This window comes from Bombus affinis, chromosome 1 (assembly GCF_024516045.1).
Source record: "Bombus affinis isolate iyBomAffi1 chromosome 1, iyBomAffi1.2, whole genome shotgun sequence".
NCBI classification, from domain to species: Eukaryota; Metazoa; Arthropoda; class Insecta; order Hymenoptera; family Apidae; genus Bombus; species Bombus affinis.
The window spans coordinates 6836413-6862913 of NC_066344.1; the positions used below are offsets into that span (position 1 = coordinate 6836413).

The window sequence follows — 26501 nt, forward strand, 5'->3', positions numbered from 1 at the left end:
GAAAATGCGGGTTATGTCAACTCGTTCGTTATTCGGTCAGTGGTCAAAGGTCAGTCGGTGCTAGGTCGATGAAGATTATCGCAATTAAATCGTCATTTGAACAGAGGCGCGTGGCCAATCAAAATTTCCAATCAAGAACGTACAAAAAGACAGTTATCGAGTTGCTGGAAAATTTCGGTATGTTTGACCAAATGGAGATAATTTATCGATATATAAGAAAAACGATAAGGTGTAAGAAAGAGAGCTAGTAATCTGTATTTATAATTTGCTAATTTCTATTTATTATTTATCAGTGTACGCAATTATTATGTAAAACATAATAAAAACATGAAACTTTTACTATTACTGGATATTATTATTATTGTTTTTAACGATCATCAAACACAAATTTATGCAAATTCATATTTTCACCCCTTAGTATTTCTTATATTTTTGCATATTATGCGCGTTATGTATATTTTTATGTGTCCAATTTCCCCCCAAAAACAAGTAAACAACCGTAGCTCGATCGTAGACTTAGATATTCTTGACATTAAATAAATTAATTTCATAATTTTTATATTCCTTTTCTTGGATGAATACCTTCTTCGATTAACTCAGTATTATTATTTTACTAAACGTGCGCTGTGTTACTATCCTTTAACGTCTTCCTCCTATATCGCACTCTTTTATTTCAACAAACTACATATTTACTATCATACAGCGGTAAATGATAATTAAAAATTAAGATCTGGCTCTTTTCCCTAACAACATCACCTAAAAGGGATATAAGTATTTCTTATATAATATTTAATACCTCGCGGTAGTTTCAAATCTTACTATTTAGAACGAATTTAATAATAATTCGAAATGTTAAAAGCATATGCTGAGATTCTATATGAAGGTTGAAAAGAATTCTATCGAAGGAATTAAATAGCAATGTAGAGGCACACTTGAAAAGATTCGAACATTTTGCCGTAGATACGAAGAGATTTAACGCGTGTCGAGCACACCCCTGATGGTAGTTGCACAGGGTGCGCCCAGAGGGGCTACGAGGGTTTCCAGGGCCGGTCGCTAGGCAACTGGCGCCTCCACCCTCGAAGGACAACGTGCTTTTCCATGCTCCCCCGTCTACAGGGTGATCGGTCAAAATACGAGAGTTTCACGTCCATCGTGCACGTGACGAATATCTGGAAGACAACGTCTGGACTCCTGGGGAGATCCACACAAGGAACGCGTCTGGCATACAACATCTGACTGATTCGAGAAGGTTGCCAACGAACAAGCTAATTAAAATAAGTGCACGTTTTACCGAATAACTGTCAATTATAGTCGTTGTTGAATGCTATACAAGGGATGTAAATTCTTTAATTAAGAATCTTTTTCGATGATTTTTTAATATAATTTTTAATATAAAGTAATCACTCGCTAAAGAATTTTTGTAGATCGCAGTAATTTGTGATTATGTCCTTTAAGAATTATTACAGGTAGCTCTGTATTTTCTTTTTAATTTTTATATAATTTAATAAAGTTTGTTCCCAATTATATTTATGTCTCAAATCAGTTCTCAGTTTTCAATTGTAATAATTGTTGGATTTTCGAATGGCGAAGATGTGGTTGTAAATTGCGAATACATTTTTTAAATTGATAATTCAATAATATTTAAGACCAGGTAGCTGTCTTTTTGTCATCGCCGAATATCTTTGTTACTGTAAATTATATCGAGTTAACGAGTTTAGCTTTTTTTAAGTTTTCCTCGGTAATTGAATACCTATTATTTCCGTAAATAGTTTTAACATTGTGATAATAATTTAACTCATAAATGATCGGTAACTGCTTAAACAAATAAGCCTACTTTAATCAGAATTATATTCAAGCTCATGAGAAACTTTAGCAGAAGTTCTACAAATGATTGATAAATCGTAAATTTATATAACGCTATACTACAATATCATATACGTAGACGATCGTCTACAACGTACTATCCTCCACTTTACTTCTACTTCTTCCCTCATTTTCTCCATCGAATCAAAGTCTAAATGAGCGCCATGGAATGGAGCAAAAATTCTTTCGGACCACCTAATAAAATCGCCTGATCCTGTAACTGCCGCGAAAGAGCGGTCAAAAACAGGTGTCCCTGTTGAATACGCGGTCGTGAGGACGATAAAACGGGCTGGTTAAACTGGAAACCACAAGTGACGGTGAAAAATGCGTGCGCTGATCAAAGGGTTTGCCCCATAAACGCGCGACGGTTTCATTGTTAGCCGAGCGAAAAACGTTCCATAGCCGATCGAAAACGGCCTGTTTGGGATTTTTACACGTTCGTCGTGTGCACGTGCGAAGGAAGCTTAACAGAATTGAATAGGCACGTGGTGACGACCGAACGAGGAGAGAATGATTGTCGAATTCCCCGAGCCCGATCATCGTTTTACTATTCACGAAGTTATAGCTGGCACCCAAACTTATCGTCAAGGGAATCGTGATATTTAGTATACCTCTATTGCACGAGACTTTTCGATAATAAAGTGCTATAATAGTAAAATTAGTGAAATGCAGTGAAATGTAGTAAACTAAATATAAACTATGATTAGGAACACTCGTGATCATTGTCTTTATTTCAATGAAACATCGACAAATTTATTTAGAGGCGATCGTATAAAAATTTGATGAATATTAAACAGAAAAATGAAGAAACAAACATGTTCCAATTTTGTAAATATTGTTACTCGATTTGTTGAATTTTCTGCCTTTTTCCTGCCATTACCCACACTTACCAAAATGATACAGAAATTTAATTCTCGCAGTGTCTTACAGATATAATTTTCATTATATTTAGTTATGTTAATAATTTTCAATGTTTCGATACCATATCTCTGTGAAAAATAATATTAAAAGCTTATTCTTGAATTATCGTAATGCTATTTTTGGAAAGAATACACCTTTTGGTTATTGCCGATGTTAATGTCGTTGTATCAAAGAACCATTAATCTAAAAGTAAATTAAATTACAAAATCCACGATTAAAAAAGTTTGCTAACACTCTTCCGATATTCTGTATTTTTTATACTTGTATTCCTTGTTAAACTTGAAAGATTTTTAATCTACAACAAATTCTCCGTGTTACCGCGAAAGAAACCACACCCTATACGGTACAAAGAAGCTCTGAAAAGGAAGTCCGACCATCGACAGAATACATACTGCTTAAGGAGTAGTCGCAAGCATTAAAATTACGGCACGTTTTTCATGCAAAATTCATTCCACAAACATTTTTGTTATTCGGCACTTGTTTTATGATCGAATAATCAATCGTTTCATAGAGTAATAACCTACAAGGATCATTCGATCGATTACTATTACAATTAATACATTGATCATCACAGATAAATTTTATGGAAAAAGATTTATTATCGTATAAAATAAAAGAACGAAATTTATTGAAATTTAAAATTCTGTAAATTTTTATGTACAGTTTCTTCGTGAAATTTTCAACAATTATGTAAAATCATGGTACAAAATTTTCATAATTTTTGTTAGCGAGAAACATCTAATGATATTTAATTTTACCAGTCGAACAACAGAATTCATACGGATTTCACTAGAGATCTCGCTTTCTCGCGATCAAATGCATTGAGAAAAAATTTAAATGTTTTCACACTATATAGCTTGCTTAAATACGTCGAATCTTAAACATTCCAACATTATTAAACCATGGCTTACGAATTACGATATGTGAAATGCGCAGGAATGCGTAATATTCGCTGAATTCTGCTATATATTAAACAATTTTACATTCGAATCTATTTAAATCGTCAAATATTTCTGCACGAATAAATGAATTCTAAGCATGAACGTTAACGCGTTATAGTAATCGAAAAAGTGGATAATAAATTTCGTACGAGCATAGTATTAGCATCGCAGCAAGTACCAGCGATCTTGCACGTTAATCAAAGTTAATGGTCCTTGAAAATCACGAAAGACTCTGATTTATTAGGAATTTCAATTATGACATCAATGTCGTGCATAATACTACTGTAATATCGAATTATAATAAAATTACATTTTGTGGTACGTAACATTGAAATAGTAGGTTGTCCGAAAAGTGTCTTTCTTTTACAGACACGTCTTTTACAACGATGCATCTTTATACAAACATGAAACCTAATCTGTCGAACATTGTGATCTTTATTTTGATAGAACAAAATGGACCATACGTAATTCGATAAAATAATATAAAACAGAAAATGTTGTGCATCTATTATTTCCTTATAAAACGAAAGAAACTTTTCGGACGACCTAATATATTTGTAGAATACAACGCGTTAAAGAACGTTTAATATTCGTGGAACACTCGCATCTAATCACTGGAAATTGTAATTAAAAACGAAACGAGACAACATTATATGTATATACAGGGTGGTTGGTAACTGGTGGTACAAGCGGAAAGGGGCTGATTCTACGCGAAAAAAGAAGTCGAAAATATGGAATAAAAATTTTTCGTTTGAGGCTTTGTTTTCGAGAAAATCGACTTTGAATTTTCGCTCGGTACGCGTGCACTTTACCACGTCTAGTTATAACGGATCTCACTGTAGATCGTAGTCTCGATGGATATTATCGCAGTTTAATTTTTTTTTCCGTAACGGAAAATTAGGAATACATAATGAAATAATATAAAGTAATCATGAAGTTTATTATTACAAAAATTGCTGAAAATGTTGCCCATTCTACCGAACACATACTTCTGCCCTTCTAATTAAATTTCTATGAACACTTTCTAAGTCGATTTTCTCGAAAACAAAGCCTCAAACGAAAAATTTTTATTCTATATTTTCGACTTCTTTTTTCGCGTAGAATCACCCCCTTTCCGCTTGTACCACCAGTTACCAATCACCCTGTATATTTAGAATTCACATCGTAATTGTTTTCTATATTAAAAATTGAAGAGATTATTAATTAGTTCTACGTACATATATGTTTTAAAACATCGATTACAGTAGCCCGAACAATTATAAAATAAAGCAACTTAATTTATAAGACCAATGGTGTAATTAGAATAAGAAATAAAAGAAAGATATAATTCAAATATCGAATATATTACTCAATTCATAAATAAGAAGAAAATTAGTTATACTGTTTCACCCTTTAAAAATACCATCAAGTATTTTCGATATTTTATATATTTTCGTATATCGTGTCTAAATTTCCCATAAACGAATCACCATCCACAGTCTAGCAATAACCCATACTTTCAGTTAGACTACACAAAAAAATAAAGAAATAAGAGAAAAGCAACTTTATGATGCGCTATACCCTCTACTTTTACTACCAGTATACCTGCTATGTTGTTTACGTAGTACTTCTTTTTTTCAAACGCCGTAAAAGATACAGTTTTGAAACAGTTTCTTATCGAATTTAGCGAGATGCAGAAAAAGTCGAATAGATATAATTCAGATAAATAATTTCTCTCATTAATACCTCGTAGTTATGTATAGTTGTACGTTGTTCTTTTAACAACACGTAGCAACAGATTCGGAGAAAGTCTGGGAAGAACGAACTCTCGCCGTTTTCATTCATAGACCGAGATTCCTTCTTTTCGCCGCGAAGTGCCAATTAACGAGTTGTAACACCATCGTATCGTGCAACTATGTCGCAATTAAACGATACTAAAGAAACGCAAATATCACGCTGTGCATCATGTATTGTACAGTCAGTGTCGCTAATTAACATTTCTTACACTTCACCCGCGAATCGAGCAAGACCTTGCGAAAACAGTAAGAAAGTCGACTTTCAGGAATACGAGATTCTAACGGAGGCATCGACAACCTTCCGTTAAATATCACGGACTACATCTGGATCGTAAGCCAAAGTGCGAAAAACACGCGCGGGAAAAAATTCAGCAAACAATGTTAACAGGAGGATCCGTGTACTGAATTCCAGCGAGAAAATCTAAATTAGACACGAGCAACAAATTACTAATTTGCAGAACTAATGTGGACATATTGGATACAAATTTTGGGAATAGCAGCTAAGTTAGATCTAAAGACAATGGGACTCCAACGATGCATAAAACTAATTGCAAAATATGTTCATATAAGATAATAGGAGACTTATTAATTTTCTATTGAAATATATTCATGCTATTCTACCTATTCTGAAATTCATACTAAACTCGTGTTAAATCTCGGCCGAAGGAAATTCAACACGTACTTTACGATTACACGGTTTAAAAAAAATGCATAATTTACATCGATCAAATATCGATACAGGCGATAAAATGGCACCGCGCAAATTTCTTAAAGGAGTTATCGCAAATATCGTATTTCAAAAGATGGAGAAAAAATTTCGTAAATCTACAAATCTTAATAAACAACCGGTACATACCACGGTAGACCTTTCCTTAAGTCATAAACTAAAGATCAGGCCCATATTAAGATCACTACTGTCGAATGTGCGCCGCCGGGAGTATTGCGAGCGTTTCGCTCACAAAAAGCCCATACATCAACTTAATAACACGTTTCGAAATCGTTGGAAACTGTTCTTCCGTGGAGAACTTAGTGGTCAAACCTAACCCACGGCCAAAAACTTCAATTTCGACGTTCGGTTCCTCTTGAGTATGTAAATTCGAATTTATGGACCATAATACGTGAAATCTCTCCAAGACCCTAGCGTTTCATTTAATTGTATGGAACTTTACGATATTATTTTATAGGCATCGTACGTGCAAATTCTTCGACAAATGGAATTTTTATTTCGGTAGGTTTATTTATTAATACGGTTCGGTATTGTAAAAAATATAAGGGAATATTTTATAATATGCTTGGTAATTTCTAAAATGATGAAATTTTAACGAGACTCGGTGCTCCATTTATTTGAACGGAGAGTTCCGAATATAGATAAATTGAAATTGAATTATTAGATCGAAAGTTTTTAAATTTAATTTCAGCTTACGTCGATTTAGGGTCGTCATGTTTCTTCCGTTTAAATAATGCGAAGAAATGAATAATTCTGGGAATGGCATGAACTATACTATTTTCGAATTTTTCTGATTACAGATCCATTTTTAAGTAGAATTTATACGAGTGTATGGTAATTAGCGTACTCGAAGATTAAACACATTTATTTATAAGTTTCATTATTAAATGATTATTGATTTATCGATATTGGAAATTAAAATTACCGTGCAGTATTTTAAGAAACATTTTAAGAAAAAAAGAAAAATTATCCTTACAGATTAACAAAAGATATTCAACAATGAAATTATTAAACATGAATTTAAATATTTATGGAATCTGATGTGTAATCATGTAATATTTTAAATTTCAAAGCATGCAATTGCTTACTATCAGATATTCTATAGTACAAATCCTATATTTTTTTACTTTGCCGACATGGAAAAATATAAAATTAACCTTGTCACCTAGCACTTAATTATATCTCCATATACAAAAATAATATCTTAACCCGTTTCCTTCCACCACTGAACGTGAGTCACTCTCATGACACAGATTATAGTCCAAGTATAACAACCACGAACTATATTTTTGGTCTAATTTAATTTTAATTTTAATCTACGAAATCAAAAGCTATACAAATTTTGCGTCACTATTAACGTTAAAACCTTTTACGATTTGTTTTTTTTTTAAAGTAATAATTTTAAACATTTAACAAATCGTCAGAGAAATGCAACGATTCCTGGCGGTATAAGATTCCTAAATGCATAAATAATGTCTGAAGTAAACTATTATACGATATCGTGACATATAAGTAATGCCTTTTGTATTTCTACGATAAAATAAATGTACGAATATTTTTGCACATATACTCACAGCATATTAGCTGGAAACAAAGAATTGTTTATTATTAATTGCTCAGTGATTTATTTTCCATAATTTTCTAAAATTTGTTGTCACCTCAGTATTAAGTTTCCCGTTTGATTTTCATACAGCTACTGCTATCCTAAAGAGTTTCCCTAAAGAGTTTATCCTAAAGAGTTAAAAATTCGTCAATTAAATTTTTCTATTACTGTCAGCTGATTTGAGATTCCTTCGGGAGAATCTCGTTTAGTATAAACCAGAATAAACTGTGCTGTAAGAACTAAGATTACCTTGTAATCATCCTTCTGAAATGACAGATTTATCTAGGTTAAACAGAACTCTGAGAAAAACCACGTTACATACTTACTGGATGACCTAAATTATGATAAGTAATGTAGTCGTTGGTAATCGTAAAGTGATTCTAAGAACAAAGTTAATTGTGCGCAAGGAATGATAAAAATAAAACTATGAGTTTGTGCAACTTCAATAGCAGGGATGACGAATTTTCAAAGCCTCGATGACTCAATGCAATAATGTACAAAAGAAAGGAATTATCATGTTAAGATACTTTGTACAACCAACATCAAATCTTTCTTTATTTTCTGCAAAATTACATTATAATTTTAATATAAGAATTTCCAGTATATAATATCGTCGTTGATAATTATAAGATGAATAACAATACGTATGCGATTTTTCATATAAAAGATGACAAAAAACTTTTGTAGCTTTCGATTTTTGATCACAAATTAAAATCGAATCCATTATTGTACAATAACTCTCACTTCTTATCCTTCTGAACTTGATTATAAATATCTCGATAATTCAATATTATGATACAAACTGTGATGTTTATGGGTTTCTGATAAATCTAAGTATACTATTAAGATATAATTTTGAGAAAAGAATCTCAAAATATCTCAAATATCAAAAGAAAAATATCTCAATAATTATTCACATATTCAACCTACCAAAACGTTAACGAATTCAGCCTCTTACAATAAGAATACCATGGCAAGTCTCGAATAAACAACAGAGCAATCAAAGAGAAAATAAAAAAAGAAGAAGAAAGAAACACGTAAGTACAAATATTCGAACGTTTCGGAGAAAATCGGTAGTATCTCAGAGACGGAGGATGCAAGACACTTGCACAAACAGTGAAAGTCGGGGATGAGGAAGAAAGAGAGGGAAAGACAGGACTCTGTGCGTTTGTAGTTGCTATTCGAGGCGGTACGGCGCGACGCGACGCGCGAAAGACGAAGTCGACGAGGACTAAAAATGGCGAGAAACGTAAACGCGGCTGCGATACAAATGCTAAGCGGATTCGATTTGCATAATGAGCAATATAATTAGCGCGTGTCGCTGAATACGCTAAGATGACCGGCGTAGATGGAAAAATGTTCCTCTTTCCCTCGCCAAAACTCTTCGCATTTTTCCTTCGAACGAGCCTCGCATCTTTTGCCTCCAGACCAACAACAAGTTTAGCCGGCTGAATTCCGTCTGCGGACATATTTTACACGCTTGTCACAAAGCGTTTTTACCAGGAATTATACGTGTAGCCGAGAAAGAAAGGGATCGCTCCAACAGTCACCCGTTTCACGCGAATAAATATTAATTTGTTCCTGTATAAATTTTGTTCTAAATATGCGTTGGCTTACGAATGTATTCGGACGTTTGTAGACAACTTTATATAGGGTGTTTCATAATATGCGGGAGCCGCTTCAAGAGTGAACAGGAAACAGGGAAAAAATGGAAAAAGGTTCGTAGGAACATGTGTCCTGTTTGACCTCGTTTCAAAGTTATTACCACTTTTGTGTTACCAATAATCCGCGATGGTTTATCTCCATAGAAGGTGCTGGAAATTTCTATCCTCGGTTTGTATGCAAGCTCGCAGCCGTCGTGTCAAAGGATCTCACAATCTTTCAAAAATTCCGGACGAATGATACAAACCGAAGATAGCCATTTCGAGCACCTTCTACGAAGATAAACTATCGCGGATCATTGAAATACGAAGGTGGCTATAACTTCGAAACGAGGTCAAATAGAACACACGATTATGTGTTTCTTTTTCACTGTGTCTGTGTCTCCTGTCCACCCCTGAAGTGGGCCCCGCATGTTATGAAACACCCGCTATGTATTATCGTATGTTACACGAAACATTTGAACATTTCATTAGTATTCTAATAAGACTCGGCTATCTAATCATGACATTGATATATTTGTCAGATGTGAAACACATCGAAGAACACACAGAAAAGCTATAAGATATATAGTACAAGTAGCTTCATAGAAATTACAAGTATATTTCAAGTCAAATTAAATTAGACTATTTTTAATACTTCTTGTGTGTTTAAAATAATCATTCATGTTTTATATTAATCTTTATTAATTGCAGGCTCTGATTTAAGAGTAAATAGCTAGTAACTCGTATATATATCTTCAGATTCGTTTCAAATTTTGGGGATATAATTATGGTAGTCGTGTCTCGTCATAGTGCCAATAAAATTTCAATATATTTTATATAATGCACTTAATATACACATTAAGTGCGTAGGGTAAGTTACAAGGCTACGGTGACAACGATTGCTATTCGGAAGAAATGTTATTCCGACGAACTCAATAAGTTGATAATAATTAAATATATAGATAGATATTTTTGTTATGTATACATTGCAGTTTTCGGATATTTCATCCATCGTAATCATGACCTAACGTGTACGTACAATTAAGACAATTCAGGCGTATAAACAAATTTTTGTGATCTCAGGCTGTATATATTTAATGTGACCTTACTACGTGCTGTGGATCATTTTTTATCTAATCGTGACTTTTTTATTATTAAGAAATTTTTTACGTTTATACGAAATGTCACGTCTGGTGACTCTACGTTCGAAACGGCCACCAGCTGTGCACATTGAATTAAGCGGACCGCAATAATTCTAAGGAACTGCCATAAAACGAGCCTTTTTGATTTACCATTAAGTCCATCAATTGGCATAAAACATCTTCGAGTCAAAAGGTAAAAATATGGGAAACGTGGGTTTTCCTATGTTTCCCAGGATTCCACCCGCAAGCGACCAGTGGTGGAGCGATCACCACCGAACAAGAGTTTTCCTTTGCAACAGCATCGTCACCTGACATCACTGATTTATCGACATTAAAACAGTCAACGTCTCTTTGTCGGGTTTATACCCGTCGATCATTCACTACTTCGCTTATACCTTGCGCAACAGCGTAGCTGTTCTTCTCTAAAAGGTTGTTGGAAATATATAATATCTCTGAACTGTTAATCAAGTGTTATACTCATTAAACCACCTCTATTATCCTAACCGTGATAAGGGATCGATCTGTTCGTGGCGCCGATTGTCTAATCGTAACGGGAATTTACGACTCCCGTTGATGCGCTTCCTCGCGATCGCGTCTCTCCGCGACTGGTCGAAAAGACAGGAAATATAAAACAATTATTGTTAATATACACGAACGCTATGGAAGAAGATGGACAATCAACCCGAGATTGTCAAAATTGTCTGTTTATTTGATTTTCAGGCTAAACGTGTGCTTTCCATGCTCTTGGAATTATCTTAATATTTGAATTGCCTTCATAATTATACCTTTGACTTTCGTACAACTTGGTCGAATTATTAGTCATAGTATTAAAACTTCTTCTGTTTAAATTGTAAGTGACATTAAAATTAAAAAATATAAATTTCCCAATTTTAAAAAATTCAGATTTTCAAGATTCTCGTACGCACTTACCTTTTTTATTTTCACTAAAAACTGCACTGTTTCGCGAAAGATAATTTTTGTTCCTATTGAACGCCTCAAAAATGAGATTCGCATGTGCCCGTGCCATTTCACAGGCCTGCTATTTTTACCAGACTATTATATCAATTTTAAAACTTCAATTTCGAGTCGCACCGATTCTAAGAGGTTAACACGGTTAAACGCAGCGAAATTGAAAAGTTTCGAGCATAAATTAGGCGCATGATAAAATCTTTATGCAATATCCACGAAGGAAAGACTTTATGATCATCAGGTACTACCTTATCTGACGTCTTCATTTGAAACTGCAATAACTCGCAAGTGCCTGACGCAGTTGCACGAAGAAAATAAAGATAACATTAAAAATATCGTAAATAGCATTGAAATTTTATAAAATGATATGAATTCTACTTCGAAATGTATCAATAAACACCAATTAATTAAAAAAATCTAGAAAAGTATGCTCGAACTCTGTACGAATACTTCGATGGACTAACTTAGATTTTTGTTTCACATCCAAAAGTTAAAGTCATCATTAAGTAACGTAAATCGTGTAAAAATGTAAACACCGTTGTTTCAACGAGATTTAATGCACTTTTCAAATTCATTTAATTCGGATCGATAGCTGTTTATTAAAAAAAAAATAAATAAATTTTACAATTTAACATTATTTTCCAGATACACGTAACAGGGCATTCCTGCAATTTGGTTTAATTCCAACACAAGAAATTCCAAAATTAAGGACAAAACTGTAGCAGAAAGCTCAGAAGATGAAGACATTTTATGTGTGGGAGAACACCCTTGTTTAATGGTGTTCAATAATGTTAAAGAAGAACAAAATTATCATGCGCTAGTGTATAATTAAGAATGCCCAATCGTAGATATTTTTAATAAGCACATTTCTGATATAATTTACGAAAAGAAAATAATGTGCTTTCATACATCCTTCGAACTTAACTTTGGTTTCTATATCTTCGAGACGCTTAGAACAAATACGTGAATTGACCATCTGTCTACTTCGTAGTATACAGTACCTAATAGAAATTTGTTCAGGTCTGTTTGCCAAAAAATAACTTATTAACAGCTGCAACTTGATAAAGATTTACAATAAATTCAGAGGTCGTGAATTTTCGTTACTAACGAAAAACGTCACAACTGTCGAAATGCTTGAAACATGAAATCGTAGGAAATGACTAAAAAAAAAAAAAAAAAACAAACAAACTGGTATTAGACTGATCATAAAACCAAATCTCCACTTCAACCCTGCGTCACTTTCGCATCGGCTCTAGCCATTTCAATAAAAATCCTTCGTTTCGTATAATACGGAACTGAAAGAAACCAACACTTTCTAAAAAAGCTAATCGCTACGTTATAGAAAGTTCGTCTACGCACGTGAAATATCTTCTAGCAAAATCTAACTGACAATCTGTTTCAATCGCTACCACTAGACATCTATCTAATTCCAATTCACTGCTACTTAAAAGCACAAGTGAAATTGTAGCTAATAACAGCTGCAAATAAATAGAATCTTAGCTAGTTTCGCAGCGAACAAAGCTACTTGCATATAGACAAACACACTAAAAGACATACAGAATGAAATCTTCGTCAATCTCTGTGATCACGCGAAAGGAAAAAAGAAAGAAGAAGAAAGAAATATAAACGCAAGATCGTACAGCGAACGTCCACACTGTATCTCAAGCTTCGAAAAAATTAACGACTACTTGGCGCATTCCGAAAAAAAAAGAAGGAACAAAAAAAGGAAAACGCAACAAATCAAACTGGAAACAAGTATAGTATGCGTTGGAAACTTTACCTGAATGTTACAGTAGATTATAGAGGATTAAGAGCGCGCTGTTCGCCGCAGTGACGAGATCGTTCGTAGATTCTGAAAGAAACGACAATCGTGATGTTTCATGGAAATGTATCGAGTTCGAAGTTCGCGATTAATGCAAATTCTGATGTTCCTGTCTTTGAATAAATCTCGTTTACAGCTCTCTTTCGTTGATGACCGCGGTTCTCGGGTATTCATCAGGCGATACCTGAAGTGCGATCTTTCGATACGTGTAAATAATTGCCTTGAACGTACAAACGTGTTCAAGATAGTATTTCACTTTTATTTTGGAAGTTTTGCAAAAAAAAAAAAAAAAATACTTGAAAGGTTGAATATCATTTGGCTTGTGTAAACTTTTACACAAGAGGATAACGAGATTGCATACATTGATTAAATTCGAGATTTAATGTTCAGATTATTTTTCAAGAAGATTCGATGTTCTACCTTTCGTGTCGTTTGGTTTCTCAGAATATGAATATTTTCTTAAAATAAGACGTTCGACTGTTGCAAAGACACAAGGTCATATTTCATGAAGACTCGGTAAAGTGAAATTAAAATTCGATTCTTTTGTGAGTTTGCAGAATACGTTTAGCGATGTAACGCATTGTATATACATCGTACATAATTTTACATATTATGTGAAATAGAGAAATATTTACATTATTATTTCGATCGTTCTCTGAAGCCAAATTTTTACTGTAATTCATACTGTATAAGCTTCTTTGTATAAAGAATTTTGCATAAAATATAACGCCATATAGTGATAAAATTTCTGTTGATCACCAACTCTGCACATCAAAAACGTTACTTCGTAGAGAAAATTTTGATGAAGTAACAGTAGGGTAACAAGATACCGTTGCAAGTCTGGTACCTATTAAATGTGAAACGCGCAAATAATGATTTCAAAAAGATAAACTTCCATGAGATATCAAATATTTTTATTAAGTTTTTATACGCTCTGGTCTATTTTTACGTGTTTATAGTCAGCATAAATGTATATAACTTTACAGTTTGTTGGTTGTTAATATTTTCTAACGAAACAGTAATGTAATTCGTTATGTTTCTCTCGCAGGATTAACTAACTATAAGAACAACGATCTATACGGACTTACGAAAGTATCTGAACACCTGTGGATACCTGTCATGAATATATTACACATGTTATAGGAAACATTTTGAAAAGCACTATGTGTGTAATGAAATTCATGTATCATACCTGTATTGGTAAAGTTTGAAACAAATCTACAACATATATATACAAATTACGAGACATTTAATACAAGTATATACTTTACAAAAATCGCAAAACTATTTAGACAATTAGTCAATTATCTATTACATTATTAACAATCCTCGATATCGAATAAAACAAAGTCGACGTGGCAATAAATAAATAAATCAATAAATAACAATAAATCCTTAACACTTATTATTAGACATCAGACGTGGCTATGCATACTGTACACTAATTGTTTACTAAATGTACGTTTGCGATAATATCTTGCGATAAATCTCAATTTCTACCAATACATACATACAAGTCATAATCGTGTTTCATCAGAGTGCTAATGAAATCTCAAGCTGTTTTATATAACACATGGAACGTGTCTACACATGAAAGTTCCCTATGATAAATACTCGAATACCTCCGTGAGCAAGTGTACGTACGTTCTTTGCTTACTTCCATCTAAACAATCTATCGACCTCTCATTGCTTCTGATTCTAATAAAAGAGTAACAACGTTCTAATCGTTTTACCTTCTCCTCGAATTCAACTAACGTCACAGCCTTCCACGATCTTCCAAGGAATCAACCGTCATCGTACGCAACACCATCAACACCTTCACCTATCACCTCGTGCAGCAACGAAACACGAGAGTACGACGCGAGTACTCGCGACTAAGAAAACGATTGCGAAAACCGAAGGGTGCGAATCGGTCGACCCTCGAAGAATCTCGCGGTCACGAAAACCACGACGGATTGGAGCGCGACGCCGTGAAGTGCATACCTTGGACATTTTTGCAATCCACTTTTCCCGCCTCGTCCACCGGCGGTATCCTTTCAAAATGGCGTTGGATCGCATTCATTCGCGTCACACCCTGCGCTGCCCATTCGCATTCACCTGCGTTCTTCTCCTTCCCGCATCCCCCTTTCAGCCTACCCCCTCTCGATATTCCTTTCTTACTATTTTTTTTTCTCCTTCCCCCCTTTTCCTCTCTCTCACGCCCTTTCTACCCCTTCCTTGCCATTCTGTGTCCTCCACTCGCTCACACTTCTTGGCCCATCGACACCTGAACCGCCACGCTGATCATCGGTGACCCACGTTTTACTAAATTTCTCAGGATGACTGAAGTAAGAAATTAAAATATATATTTTGCGACAGAGATCGAGGAGTATTCAGCGATGCTGATAGGACATAACATTTCGTAAAAATTAAAGCGTCAGTGGGAGTAGCTTCGAATCTAAAGCGGACTTTAGGGTAAGATATTTACTATGCAAGAAGCTGTATGGACGTTTGTTTATCATGATGTTATAAATATGAGAAAATCGTAGAAAATTGTATGTTCATGGTTTTTTAATTTAGGAAACCGACTTTGTGTTTACTAAATGCCTTCATAATGAACGTAAAGTGATAGACGTAGAATTCGAAAGTTTAAGCGTAGTGACAAAAGTTAACGATGAAACGAAATCTCTTCTTTCTTCGATCTTGGATCGTGGGTTTTGTAAAATCGTACTGTACGATATCGATCTTGATCGAAGCTAGTGAATGATACTAAAATGAATGAAAATAGTTCTCGTAAATCCATTCACCAAATATTATACGTTGTACAAAATTTTCGTTCGACTGGTTTATGCCATGTTTCTCATGGCTATACGTAAAAGTTATTTTCATTGTTATTTCTTCTAGATTCACGTGCCTTGGCTTATTTGTTCGTCGACATTTGTTTTTTATCCGTAATTGCCAAAAGATTAAACGACAGTTTAAGAACAGCGGGGTACGAAATGCAACCTCGCGCATACACATTATAACCAAATACGAAGACGAAAATGATCGGCGATAGTTTTAAAAACATGCTGTAAATAAACACTGTTAATATATTTCTTCGTATAGCGTCGAGAATAAGATCGAAAGACTTGAAAATACAGGAAACTTAATAATTCTCTGTGATGTACGCGCTTTGTAATGCATTTTTATCGACAAACGCTTGAATATGATGAAAAGTAGTAGCCAAATGACCGCCAATTTCTTTTTAATTACTTATCAAGATCTTAAACCAGCTATGGAGATAAGCACGATATACGTTTTACCTTGCAATAATATAATACAATTTCGTACAGGTTTCCCATATTTCAATTTCTCCAATTTTCATAGAATCGTAAAATCTATGTGAAATAGACAGTGGCGAAAAAACCACCAACTCTAACTACGAATCCTTGAAGCAGAAAACAGAATTGGATTACGTAAATTGATTGAAAAAGAAGAGTTGCAAATGAAATGCTGCGTTAACGCAACGTTGGTCCCGAATGAGTCAACGTTGCTGCAATGCCTCCGACGCTGACACGCGTCTACGCTTTTTTCACTCGCCGAAACTGCGACCGAATCCACTTGGTATTTCGCGGATTAACGATCGGACGTGATCCCCGCGCGCTTATTATCCCCGACACGCCGAATCTTTTAGACATCGAGGACCATCGAGGAGCAGAGAGCGCCGATATGAATTCCGCGACGTGGAAACATGGCCCTCTCAGCTTTTATTATAAAATCGAAATGGGTTGCACGGTTTGTAAGGTTGTAACTTTGTGATTGGAGTTTGAGAATGTTTGCGATGATGAACGGGGTGGGATGAATTTCAAGAGAGAGCAGATGTTATTCTCGATTACTGATAATTAGATGGCCTCGGGGTGAAAAGTGGGAAACGAGGCAATTAAAAGACGAAGAGTCTCCAACTGACGTAAACGGTACATGGCTTGGCGTTGCTGATCATTTCTATGAGATTTTTGCCGATTTAAAGTGTTTGTTTGTGATCCTGTTGGAAAGCAGATGTCTGCGATTATATCGTTTAATTATTATACAGCAGAACTCGGGTCTTTTGCTTGATAAGAAAATAGTTGTTACGAAGAAGTGTATAGGTATTGTTAAGGGAAAAATAAAATAAAAGTATTGAGTTAAAGTTTCATATTTCCGTTGGATTTAGTCTCTTCAGCTAAATTGTACTAATCTGGCAAAATTACTTTCATACATCTTCGATAGCGAAGTTTGAAATAGAAGAGTTTACGTTAGACGATTGTTTGTATCTTTGTCGATTAGAATTTTTAAAGATACACGATATTTACGCGTAATGCTTTCTACGTAAGAAAAGAAAAGTGTACTCTACTGTCCTACGATGTAGGTCAAAATCGAAGGCGGACACCTCCTACAGCTCTTTCTTTATGAGTCACACTGATACCGATTGTGATCCACAAAATCTAGCCTGATAGAACGTAATATGAAAATTCGATATTGAAATACAGTTTTAAATTACAATTTTAAATATGGAATAAAAATAATATATCATTGATACAGAGAACATACTCTTTCGTTTATAACAATTGATTTTGAACAAAGTATTCCATTCGCTCTTCTCTTTTCTTCCGCGTCAATATTTCGTTTTAAAATGCGCAATCTCTTCGTCGAATAAAAGTAAATTTAAAACAGAATTTACGTAATCGTTCGAATTCAATTCGAAGTAACGCGAAATGCACAAAATTAGCGCCGTATTCGTTCGATAGGAAAATAGCGAATCCACGAAGATCATTTCAACGTGAATGTTTCAATCAACGATGAGTACGACCACGAGCATCGTTATTCTCTGTTCATTGTCATTAATTACCGATGCCCGAGCAAAATAGTAAATTTACGCGAAAGTGGTAAACGATCCAAGTCAATATAGACATGCAAATTTCGAACTATCTGTATTTCCCACGTCCTATTTTACATTATGAAAGCCACTTTCCCTTCTACGTTGATAGAAACGCTAATACACTTGCGATTTTTACATAGAACGAATAGAAATGATAAGTTTGCTACTGGTCCTGTTGATTCAATCTCCAGTAGCTACCATGAAATAAAAAACAGAAAAAGAAGAAAATTCTACACGCTGAATAAGAGAAAAAGAAGTTACTTGTTACGGTGTATACTCTTCACGTTTTTATCTTCCCTTATTCCGAATTAATTTTTTAAACAGCTGACTACGCCAGCTGAATCTTATATTTTTGTGTACTTTACTATATCTATGCTTCTTTTGTTTCCTTTTTATATATATATATATGTATAATTATTTTTGCAATCTTTCCGTAGTAATTAAATAGTAAAATTTAGCGAAGTCAACGAACACTAATTACATTTTAGCTGAAACGACTCTTTTACAAATTGCTACACTTAGTAATTGCTCGCGATAATTTTTAACGAGTTCAACGAACAGTAATTGTGTTTTAGCTCACAAACGACACTTTTGCAAATTGTTACACATAATGATTGTTCATTAGGAGCATTTGCGTTACTGCGAATTTTTGTACGCCCAACATGGCGAAACACCGCTTCTTTATTAACCGTATTTTCGTTCAAACGATCCTTTTCCACGCGACATTTTACAATGCAGGGCGTGCACTCGCAACACATACGATGCCATATCCCTTTGCATTGGAGATGCATACGCGTCTGAAAATTACATCATCGCTATTATACGAACAACTCGGCACAAAATGCGCGACTATCGTGCACATGGTACATCATTTCAACCGTGTATCAATTTTCAACCGGTGGATTTGTTAATTCGCAAAAATATCCTCATTGTTCTCTGAATTTTAAATCGGACAGCGTTCAGCAGCGACATATAGGCGATAATTGGCCATTTGAATTTTTAAAAGAGTTTCTTTGAAATCCATTAGTTCTATTTTTTTTTTAATTTATGGTTATAGATATTCGTTACCTTCACAACTCTGTTCCTGAGTATTTATTATCTTTTACATTTGATCGTTGATATCGGAACAATTGACTGATTTAGTCTTTGCTCATCCTAATACATTTTTGTTTATGTTGTTTCTATATATTTGTATATTTTCTACTTTTAATTTATATCACTTCGTATTATTAAACAAATATTAAGTGTCGAAGCTGAACACAAATACCAAATACAGCTGCTTGTTTATTCGCTGTTTCTCACATAATGTCAATTGTTGTCCTGCTAAGATGTTTTCTATGAAAAATGTTGCATAAACATAGATCGTTTAAAGTTTCATTAACCAGTCTCTTTCTTTCTTTTCTGTCACCTCGAACAATCGTCATAAGGTACAAATTTTGGAGGTGATAAATGCGACCCGAAATGTGTTAAAAAACTGTTAGAGTCTTCGGAATCTATTATCTATAACATTATGTATTTTATTTTTCTCGAATTCACACCTTACAATTTCACATAGGTTCAATAATTTTATTTTTGGAAATTCCTTGCCGAGCAAAGATCAAGCTTTCTCTCGTACGAAATACGAAATACTCTCCATACGCGAAGTGAGAAAATTACAAATTTATAGCGTAATGTCGAAGAATACGTCGGAAATGGTTCCTTCAGATAATATAGCGTAAAGTGCAGTTTAACGACGAAGCTGATGGGAACTGTGTTTGACGTTAAATGAATGCTACGAGTGCAGTTTTCGGATACATGTACACAACGTAATCCTAGAATCTGGGTCGAGCTACTGTTTACTACCGAATGGAGGAAATTTTGTAAGAGGAAATTTGCCGAAACTCCTATACTTCTGCAAAAATATTCCTTAGAAGAAAAGTTGCATCATTCCATTCCATCATAGTTTGCTGTATCTTTTCCCTTTTTTCCTTTTTTTGTGTGTGTAACTTTTCACGCTTAAAATCGATGTTTATCGCCATAAATAGAGGACTGAAGATTGACAGGTAATTATCAACGAAGTATATGAAAAATTAGATAAATTTAGTAAACGACGGGAGAAATCACGAATCGCTACCTCAAAAGCGATATTATTTGACGATGAGATATTCTCAGTTGGCCAATACCCGGAAGAAGGAAACACAAACGCTTGAAGCGATTGATCACAGCGCAGTAAGCCTATTACCTCCAAAGATATAACTTTATACTAATGCAATTCATACTTCCCGATTCGAGAACATCGTGCAAATGTTCTACATGCACAAACGAATCGGGCCAGGCAAAGGTCGTGGCTGACGTCACAGAGTTGATTGAACGAAAGAGAATATAAGCGAATATTTTTCATGAATTTTTAAACAAGTTGTTCTATTTCCGTGCCACTAATCATTAACCGGAAATAATTCTCACTGATTGGTGTCAGAACCAAACTAACCATGTTACGAATTAATACACAGTGGCAAGTTGGAAAATATTTAGTAATATTAGGTATTTGGAATGTCGATATAAGTAAGAATAGAATTTCATTGAAATATGAATTTTTATTATGAAACGTGAAATTATTAAAAGAATCTTAAATGATGAAATATTAGCCAGAGAAATTTCGTACGTTGAATATTCTGTTTCAACCATCGATTATTGAGAAATGAAGGTTTACGAAAGGATTTCTAAATTTGTAACAACGGTAATGTTATATGTTTCGTTCGCAACACTTTGATGCTATTGCACTTAAAAAATTAGAAAGAATATTGTCTTACGATGAAAATCAAGAACATCATAGAAAACCACGCTCCATCCAATCCTTGATTGACAAGATCAACATACGAATTCTAAATAATTAAATACAATATAATTTCTATACGAAAATTGATAGAAATGTTAAAGATATCATAAATTTCTGTTCATGATAAATTAACTAGTAACATCTGATTTTTTTATTACAATCTAAAATTTTGCATCAACTTTCTAAATAATCCAATATATTAATTTATTCGTTTTGACCTTTATACCACAGAAAACGAAAGACTCTGTTATGAAGCCACGTGATGAATATCGTGTATATTTCGATTTATTTATTACATTTACAGTTCGAAAAAATATCCTGGATATTGTAATACATAACAATAGCATCATCCATTGTAGCCATAAGAAATATCATAAATATTTATATAAAATTTCGTAGTGTCAGAATGCTCAAAATTGGTCGTTCGTCAAGATTCCGTAGATTTTCCGTCAAATATACGTTTTCCTGCTTTTATTATACGTGGATATACTTTTTCATCTATCTTTCGTCACGAGTTTAACCGTCCTTACTTCTACTATAAACGGCTCATCATTACCATAATCCACGTGGCAAGCCACGAATTTCCCAAATTACCACTTCAACCATTTCAGATACCATCTCAAATTCAAATCGAAAAGTCACGGTAAATACGTTAATCGCTATGCCCCTACGAAAAAAAAAAGATCAAAAGCCTTGCAACAAATCTTTCATCTTAACAGGTTCCTCATCATCCTCGATTTTTGCTTATGACTTATTTATTTATCGATAATTCGCTGGATCCCAAACGCGCGATGAAATATCGTCGAAAGATTGGCCGTGTATAGCCCACGGCTGCTCGTCCTTTCTTCGTTTTCTTTTCTTTCGTCTTGCCCTTTTATCCCACATTTAATCTCGCAACCATTCTCCTCTTTCTCTTCGACCCAGAGAAAGATCGACTTCTATATCCTCACCTTCCACTCTTTCTCTCGTTCTCCAGCGACTACTCTTCGCGAAATTACGTTACTGTCAGAAAAGTTCTCCTTCGCCTGGCGCAGAGGAAAGTTGGAGGAAAATCGCGGCAAGTTCAATCGGCTAGTTCCCAGCGTACGTGTATGGTAAAATATGATTCCACTTTTGTCAGAGTTCCGCGGAAACCTGACGTTACCCGGCCAGAAATTAGAGGAATTCGTTTTATTACATACTTGTACGATAATTCTCTCTCTAACGGCGGAAAAAGCGTAAACTTGAGAAATAAAACACGCGAGCGCTTCGATACTTTGGTACTTACGATTTCTGAAGTGTAATCTGGGAATTGGGAACTTGGTAAAAAAAGGCGTTAACGTTTATCTTTATCTGTAATATTTTTGCCTATTACGTGACATTCTATCGATATTCAGGATTGTTTAAACATGGAATAAAATTTACTTACAATTCTACGATTAGCTGCTGACGAAAGTAACGTTCTACGTATTTCGTAATTCTGAATATGTAATCATAAGACTGTCGTAGAAATGAAAGAGTTAAAGCCATGGTTTATCCGTATTTATCCTTCAAGTATTCGAGATAAGAATCGTACAGTGCTATTTTACACGCAATTAAAGAAGAAGATACCCTTAAAGCCTTAAGAAATTCAAACAATTCCTACGAAAGTATTAATCAAGACGATGTTAAACATTCAACTTGAATTGATCACGCTTGAATCAACTTACGTTTTTGCATAAGAAATTAGCCCGATATAAGAAAGGAACGGAATATTTATATCTACTGGTAATATTCCAAGAATGAAAAATTGGATAGAGTGATTTGCAAAAGCGCGTTCCAAAGTAAAATCAGCTACGTTTAAATTAACCTTCTCTAACAATGTGTACATTAGAAGTTACATGTACATAATAATATGCAATTCTATTTACGTTTCACTATACCATTGTATTCTAATATATTATTATACTGATCCCGAAATAGCCATTTATAATTACTACAATTCAAAGTGAATCAACGTATTGCAACTATAATTATAATTCTTCCCTGGAGAACGAACAAAATTTCAACTACAAAAACTGTCTGAGTAGTAGGTCGCGGAAATTCATACAATTTCATATCTTCATTGATAGGACGTATAGAGCCTAAATAGAAATTTGTGTGAAAAATCACCGGAGTATTGCAATTATGCGAAAAGAGATAAGTTTTTAATTTTTGTTATCATTCGTTAATTTTTGTCCATTATATGCAAAGATACCATTACCTGTTAAAAATAGCCAATCTAAGAAGTTTTGTATAATTTGTATAATATTTGTAAAATACTCGAGAATAGACGAGTAGCAATAACATATTATTTCATTCCTAAATCAAATAGAAAATTGTTTAGACAGTATGGAATTAGCCAAAAGCGAGTGAAATTTTAAAATCGTATTTTTATACAAGACGAAACATATGACTTATCGCACTTCTTCTTCCGTGTACTTCAAATATCGTAAGTAGCGAGTATATTTCGTTCATTTTATATATTTTTGCATATATTTATATGCTCTATGTGCTCTATCTCTAAATCTGCCACGAACGAATAAAAAAAATCCTCACTCTACATACCACACAAAATCGACTCGCAATTCTTCCCAATAAATTACTCGAAAACGAGAAAAGAAACAACTTTATCTCTCTTATCACTTTCCACGCTACCCTTCGGCAGAAAAAGGAAAGGTATCATAATACGCAGAAATTCTGGCGAAAACTACGATCCAGCGACACTAATCCGATAACCAACAACCAGATAACAGCGATATAAGAATAACAACGATGACAATAGGAAGAATTCCAGACGAATGGAAATAGTAGCCTTCGCCTTCCTTCGTCAGCTTCCCATTTATCATTGACCCAATTTCGCTGCTGCGTATCGATGTAATTTATTAACTTTTCATCTCGACGACGCTTTGATATCGTCGATTTTCTTCTTTTCTCTCTTTCATTCTTTCTCTTTCTCTCTCTCTCTCTCTCTATCTCTTGTAGTCCACACGCCGAACATAAACGATGACAGAGAGACAAAATTCGTAGCACGCATTTTTGATTATCGGTGAATCGACGCAGCTTGGATCGCGCGCGCGTGACACGCCAGCACATCAAAGTGAACATCCGGGGCTCCGCATCGGCGTGTAATGCATCGTTTGCTAGCAAACCGTTCTATCGGAAATGCAGGTTACAGGCCACCGAAACGCAAACGCTCCTCTACTGATTCGTGCAAAATTATCGATCTTCGACCGGACCCGAACACGCGGCTCCCTCCAACCGAAAACACTTTGTCCTGACCTGTACGTGCGATGCACAGATTTATTGCCCGTACGAAATTGTTGAAGAAAACGAAGCGCTCGTGGATGCGATGCATCAAATAGAGGATTAGAGATCGGGCTTTGCCGAGAATTATTTTTAACACAGTTTGCGAATCTCCGGACATTGTTGGATTTATTCGTTTATTAAGGAGCAACTTTATTTCGTTAGAATAAAAACACGATAGTGAACACAGTAGATCACAGATTATATACAAAAGCTATTTACACATCCAAATTTTCGATTCCTGGCGTATCTTTAAATTATTTATGGTTTGTCAATTGTTAAAACTCATTGTTAATTTCAACAAATATCTGTTATTTTAAGAACTTGTCGAATGTAATTGAATGTTTTCGATGAATCAATAATTCTCGTCACGAGGAAACATCAAACCATCGCGTAAACTGTTCATGAAATTACCCAGTCAATCTTCAAATTAATACTTTCCATTTTTTCGATTGCACGACAATTGCATCGTTAAAGTTCACACTTTGAACTTTCATCGCTATTACGATTCCATTCGCCGTCAATATCGTTTGGAAAATCGTTCTATCATAGCCGTGTTATTAGTCTGTGAACTGTAAAAACCAATCGACTAAACTGCGGAATTTCATGAGTTTATAAGAAATTTAAATATACATATGCGATATAAAATATGGAAAAATGTGTAAAGTTTTCGAAACTAGCTCCTTATTCTCATATTTTATACTGTAATATAAAGAGTGAAACAGAGGAAAGATTAGAAATATCTAAAGAGTAGAGCAAATCTCCGCTATTGTTCCAATGCTTTAGTTGCGTTCATACAGATTTAAATTTATATAAGAATCAGCAGTTTGATGAATTCAGACAAATATGCAGATTTTCACCGGTTGGTATTTCTGAAAAATATACTTGTACAAACATCTGCAATATCGTTTCCTTCTTTATGACTCTCTCTCTCTCTCTCTCTATTTAATTGACCTGGAAAATTAATTCGCGTAACAAATCGCCAGAAAACTTCAAAATATTGACATTTGCATATCGCTATATAAAGACTATTCTTGGCCGATAAATAGAAAACACGTTGTATTTCATCATCAGCAATGCGTTAGATAATAAATTACAAAACGATGTTACGTAATTTATAATTCTGTTTGTTTATAATTAATTTTTATGTTAGAGGATTAGAGGTGTTTGTTTATAAAAATCTATTGTAAATAGCAAAGTACATGCGTGTTTGCTGTTTCTTACAAACTGAACACAGACTCTATGTTATAAAAACATATTGTTTATTGGAAGTGCTAGAAACGAAAAATGTATTTTGTGAAATCCGGAGAGGTATATTTCTTTTAAATTTTAAATAGCGAACTGTTTTTTAAAGTCGTTGATAATAAATTATATATGTGTAATATATTATACGTATATAAAATATTACTTACATTAGTAGCTCTATTATAGTAAAATTGTTGAAGAGAACGATACCGAAGCATTTGATGCTTGTTCGAGTTTGTTAAAACATTCTATATCTTGTATCAGGTAACTTTGAGAAATATAAAGTTTGACGAATATAATGCGATGGAAACGCACCATGAGAATGATCTACGAATATGGTATAATACAGTACATGAAAATACACGATGATTAAAATCCAGCGGTATTCGATTTCAATTCCATTTCAATGGAAACGAAACGTTGGATCGCGTAGCTCTGTTTAAAAAATATATAAAATTGGTAATATTAAATATTAAATACGGAATGTAGAATATTAAATATAAAACGTAATACGTGAAATATTGGATGTAATAAATACACAATTTAAACGGCTCAATGAAAACATGTATTTTAACATTTCTTCTTGTGTACATGTACATGTACATCATATTTTCTAAAATTATTCGAAATCTTCTAGAGTTTGCGCGATATTCGGAACAAATGAAATCTTTACACGGTAGACTTGCTTGAAAATTTTCGAAACAGAAAATCGAATGTCTATCAATAGTTAAAGCGTGTTTGATACGCAACGCGGCTCTCGAGAACAGGAAATATTTCAAATTTATTATCAATCGTGTTTAATTGACACGAATATCGGATTTATTGAATTTAAAGCGTATCAATTTCAGTAGAAAAC

The 26501-nt window shown here is 34.2% G+C and overlaps 1 protein-coding gene across 5 annotated transcripts in view; it reads right to left on the reverse strand.

Annotated features, from left to right (window-relative positions):
- Positions 1-26501, reverse strand: part of LOC126919558 (uncharacterized) — a 351910-nt gene that overhangs the window by 198290 nt on the left and 127119 nt on the right. Inside the window, exon 2 of one of the 5 annotated variants that reach the window (XM_050728952.1) lies at positions 13365-13436. The exons of the other annotated variants lie outside the window; for them this stretch is intronic. The gene's annotated coding sequence lies outside the window, so the exon portion shown is untranslated. The remainder of the gene's footprint in view (positions 1-13364; positions 13437-26501) is intronic. 5 annotated transcript variants of the gene reach the window in all.